Source organism: Ictidomys tridecemlineatus, chromosome 2, assembly GCF_052094955.1.
Source record: "Ictidomys tridecemlineatus isolate mIctTri1 chromosome 2, mIctTri1.hap1, whole genome shotgun sequence".
In the NCBI taxonomy this organism is placed as follows: Eukaryota; Metazoa; Chordata; class Mammalia; order Rodentia; family Sciuridae; genus Ictidomys; species Ictidomys tridecemlineatus.
Genome location: NC_135478.1, coordinates 94,109,144 through 94,114,767, shown reverse-complemented (window position 1 = coordinate 94,114,767; position 5,624 = coordinate 94,109,144).

The following is a 5,624-nucleotide window of genomic DNA, read 5'->3' as shown; positions in this document are numbered from 1 at the left end:
GCAGGCCCGGCCCCGCCCACCAAGGGCCCCGCCCACCATGAAGCCCCGCCCTCCGTCCTAGAGGGTCCTGCGCCGTCTGCAGGGCCCTTCCTAGTCTTTGGGAGGGAAAAAAAAATGTGTTTCTAACTTTACTGCAAAAAGTAACCCATGTCTGCAAAACTTGCGACAGCCCAATAATGTAACGGCTCCAATTCATTGGAGAACACGAACAACATATGTATATGTCTCCCTGTATTTTTAAAATTTTTTTAATTACTTATTTTTGTTTCTTTTTTTATTTACTTATTTTTGTATATTTTTTATTTACTTATATGTGGTGCTGAGGATTGAACCCAGTGTCTCACAAGTGCTAGGCAAGCGCTCTACCACTGAGCCACAACCCCACCCCTCTCCCTGCGTTTTCTATCATGGTACCCAAACACTGACCCCTGGGAGCATCAGTTCATTCAATCCTCTTGCCCTTATGGGATGAACTGCATTCAGAGTCACAAAATAGTGGAGAAGGAAGGTTCTCTATAGAAAAGTGCAGCACACAGATGTGCAGCCCAACAGACTACATCGCTATATGGGAAGGATGCACCAAGCAGAAAGTAAAAACAAAACAAACACCCCCACTTAATGTAATTCAGGACTCCAATCAAGAAGATTTCCTCAAATCTCAGCAAAGATTCAGGAGTGGTGTTCAAGCCAGTCTGTACATGGTGCTATTTCTATTCCTCATGGGACCATTTTTCCAGAACTCTTTGAAAAAAAGAAAAAAACAACTAAAAAAAATTTTAACACCTTTTGTATTTTTTTTTTTCCTTATGAGCTGTTTGAGGTTGTTGAGGTTTGAAACGCTGTTTTTTGCAAGGGTTTCCACCAATTTGGAAGGCCTTGAAGCTTGCACCTTTTCACGTACAGCATTGAAATTGTACTGTTACCGCTGTTGACCGGTGACGAGTCCTTGCTTCCCCAATAACACCAGAGAAGCACTCCAAGGCAAGGTCAGAGTGGAAATTAGAAGTTTATTAAAGGACAGCAGAAAAGACTTCTCCCGGAGGAAGAAGGGGACCCAAGAGGTGGAATCCGTGGAAGTGTGGTTGTCTCCCCTTTTTATAGTTCTTTCAGTGATGGAATGTAGGTTGGAAGGCCCGAGGGCTGGGACACAGGTGGGCCAAAGAAGTAATCTGGGCAGGAAGGACTTCATTAACACTTCTTTGGGATGGGCTATCTCCAAATCTGTTAGGGGCTGTTTCCTGGGCTCCATTAACATTCCTTTGGGACGGACTTTGGGCCTAGGGCTTTTCTCAGGACTTCATTAACATTCCATGAGTTGTCCTGCGTTTCCCTGCGTTCTCAGCATGGCCTCCATTTTAGATTTCACTCGGTATTAGGCCCGATTTACCTAACTACACTGACTACCTAATTTTAAATCTGGCTTCAGTACCTCTGTCTAGGATTTACTGGATTAAGACCCAACTCAGTTTCAGTGCCCAGAGGGGCACCAGAAATTCCAGTAAATCCTCATTTGAGGAATCCCTCTCTTGTTTACTCTGTTACCACATTGGGGATTTTAAGTTTTTCCACTTTGGAGATTTTTGTTTGCTTCTTCCTTTCTTTATCCACTTTTCTTTTTTTCTGGTAGACTAGGTTTATTTATCTGAGCAATAACTTCTATGTTGGTTTCAGTGGCTGGAATTAAAACAAAACAAACTCCTGAACAGCGTGTTGGTGCTTTAGCATTTGGTTGATGTACAGAAAGCAAATGTCTAGTTTCTAGTGTTACTGATGAACTAGTGATGTAGAAAAGAGAACTGCTCTGTAAGTAATTGCCACAGCTGTATTTTGGCTTTCTCCCTTCCCCTTCCTCCCTCCTCTATTTTTTGGTAGCTTGTATCAAATGTTGCAGATTATATTATGGAATAAATCCTTGGTCCTAATGCTACAAAAAAAAAAAGAAAAAGAAAAAGAAAGGTGCAACCCATACACAAGGAGGAAGTGTGAGAACTGGAAAATCTCTTAGCACTCCTTCATTTGAAATAATGGGTTCTGACCATGAGCATCATCGGAAGAGACTCAACCCAAGAGGTGAAGGTTGGAGGGGCCTGGAAAGGAGGGGTCAGGTCAAGACTTGGTTCGGCCCTGGGGTCAGGAAGCACCAGCACCAACTAGGATCCACTCTAAGACGTGCTGAACCGGGACCTAGAGGCCTCTAGGGACTGAGTTTATAGGAACTAGGAACTACGAATGAAAGGGTAAAGTTTCTAAGCTGCAAAGCCTGAGTTAAAATGTAAAGGACCAGGCATTGTAAAGCTGCTTCTAAGCCTGAGTTGAAATGTAAAGGACTAGGTATTGTAAAGTTTCTGAACTGCACACAGAACCTGAAATTCCTGAGGCAGTTAAGATAATGCCCCACTGACCATTTAGTTGATTAATAGCCTAGGACCCTGTGCAGCTTGGCACGTAGGCATTCAGGGCCCGAACCAATCAGTTTGAATGTAACCCCCTCCTTAGGAATGACCTATCACTCCAGCCCAACCTGTTCCCACCAATGAATGTACTAATCAAGTCTAAGAATTGTTGTTTGATTTTCCCACGGTGTATGGTGATTTGTTAAAGGAGACTGTAATATATGTAAAGTCCCCGCCCTCCCCAAAAAGTGTACTTAAGCACTGCTGAACCCCTGCTCTGGGCTCTGGGCTGCTCTCCCTTCTTGAGTGAGCACGGAGCCCTCAGCGTTTGCATGAGTCGGTCTCTTGGTGGTCTCTTCCTCCAACGTTCGCAGGACCCTTACAGGGGGATGGAGGGAAAGCAGAAGAACACAGAAGGGGGAACCCTCCACAGGCAACCATCCAGCTTCCGCTATACATAAATGGCATGGAAGTTTGCGGGATGGTGGGATGATTGGTGTTAGAGGCTTAAGAGCCATGTCAATGAAACACACCGGGAGGATTTTGTGTGCATTTGAAGAAGTCCAGGAAATACCATGGCAAAATAAGCCACATGACTTTACTGATCACTCGGATCAGAAAAACTTGGGAAAGAATAAAAGCAAGGCAGGGAGGGGCTGGCTGCTTCAGAGCCCAACTCAGGAAGGGACTCACTTGTCCAATTCCAGGAGTCCTCCTGATGGACTTTGCCACAGACTAGCCCTATTCTGCCTCTTCCTCCTGAGATAACTTTCTCTACATGGCAAGACAGGCCATAGTTCACAGCTTTCCCCTCCCTCGTCCTCCCATAGCTAGTCACCATGGACCTCCCACCTCGAGGCCTTGTTCCATGGTATAAAAACTCCAGTCAATCTGAGCCCCTCTCATGCTGTAATCCCAGAGGCTCTGGAGGCCAAGACAGGAGAAATGCAAATCAGAGGCCAGCCTCACCAATGGAGGGCTAGACCCTATCTAAAAATGAAATTTGAAAAAGGGGTGGGGGGGTGGGATTTCACTCAGTGATTGAGCATATACTGCATATCTATATCCAGCATATCCACCACATCCAGCATATCCATCAATACTGGTTCTGATTCCCAGTAAAAAAAAAAAAAAATTAAAAATAAATAAAACATGAACATCACTAGCTCCCCAGAAAGCCTCCCTTTGTCCCTCCCCTTCACTATGTCCCTCCTGAATTTTAGGGGTGTCATCTTGCCTGCATTTGAACTTTATGTAAATAGGTCACACAGTATGACTTTGGTGGTTGGCCTCCGTCATTCAGCTTCATGAGATCCAACCATGTTGTGGTGTGGGGTTTTTTTTCTTCTTGAGTTCTAGGATGTTCTGTATACCTTCTGGAAGCTAATCCTTTATATAATATTATGGAGGTTGAGGATGCAGCTCAGTGGGTAGAGAGCATGTGCCAGGCCCTGGATTCAATCCCCAGGAGTGCAAAAGATAATTAAGTTTATACAATATAATGGAAGAAAATAAAACAGAGTGTACTACTAACTACTTTTCCCTCTTGTGCTGGGGACAGAACCCAAGGCCTCACATATGCTAGGCAAGTATTCTAGCCCAAAGAAACTTTTTTTTTATAGTTGTAAATGGACAGCATGCCTTTATTTTGTTAGTTTTTTAGTTGTAGATGGACACGATACCTTTATTTTATTTGTTTATATTTTTGTGTGGTGCCAAGGGATCAAATGCCTCACACTTGCTAGGCAAGTGCTCCACCATTAAGCTACAGTCCCAGCCTTGCACAAAAAAATTAAACCATTATCATCCCAAGCAAAAGTCCGTGAAAATGCAGGTTTGATGTGCTGAAAGTCTATATGTGTACATATGTATATATGTTTAGTTGTAATTGGACACAATACCTTTATTTTATTTATTTAGTTTTGTGTGGTGCTGGGGATCGAACCCAGGGCCCCACACATGCAGGTGAGTGCTCTACCACTGAGCACCAACCCCAGTCCCAAAGTCCTTTTTTTTAGATTTGTTTTTTTAGTTGTAGATAGATACAATACCTTTATTTTATTTATTTATTTTTATGTGGTGCTGAGGATCAAATCCAATGCCTCACACATGCCAGACGAGTGCTATACAACCCCAGCTCAGTTATAAAAATTCCTTCAAATTCATATATATTTTTTAGAGGGTGCTGGGGATGGAATCCAGGGTCTGCCTCTGCTAGTAAGCATATGGATCTACCACTGCATTTTACCCACAACACTTTCTGTTCTTTTCCTTTGGGAGCTGGGGGTGTAACTCCTGGTTTCAATCCCCAGTACCCCCCCCACACACAAAAATATATATATATGTACACATATTTATGGAATACACCGTGATATTTCAACACAGTATATACAATGTGTGATGATCAGCACAGGGCCATTGGTGTATCCATCATCTCAAACATTTATCATTTCTTTCTCTGGGAACATTCAAAATCCTCTCTCGCAGCTATTTTGAAATATACAGTTAAACCACAGTTATCAAACACAGTTGCCCAACTGCGCTGTAGATCATTAGATATTACTGCTCCTATCTAATTGCCCTTCTGTACCCATTACCCATCCTCTCTCCTTGCTCTCCTAGCTCCTCCCAGCTCTTGTATTTTTGTTTGATCTGGTATTCTAGGGTGCTGGGGACGGAACCCAGGACCTTGTGTATGCTAGACAACCACTCTACCCAGGGGGAAATTTTCAAAAATAATTTTATTCTTTCTAAAATTACAAAATAGTTTCCAAGTCATCTTTTTGTGATAAAACTTAGCGTTATCTTTTTTGTGTGATACAATTTTTTTTTGAGAGAGAGAGAATTTTTAATATTTATTTTTTAGTTCTCAGCAGACACAACATCTTTGTTGGTATGTGGTGCTGGGGCTCGCCACATCCCCAGCCCATGTGTGATATAATTTAAATGTTTGCCTTTAACAAAGTAATACTTTTAAGAGATAAATGTGGTAAAATGTAATCGCTCTATTTGTGAGACCATCATAGGGCTCAGGAAATGTGATAGGAAGCAGTAATGACAGTTTTATTATTTATTTGTTTATATTATTTGAGCTATATCCCCAGCCCTTTTTTTTTTTTTTTTTTTTTTTTGAGACAGGGTCTAGGCCAAATTGCCCAGGTTGGTCTCCAACTTAAAATCCTCCTGCCTCAGGGCTGAAGATATATTTCAGTTGGTTGAGTGCTTGCCTCC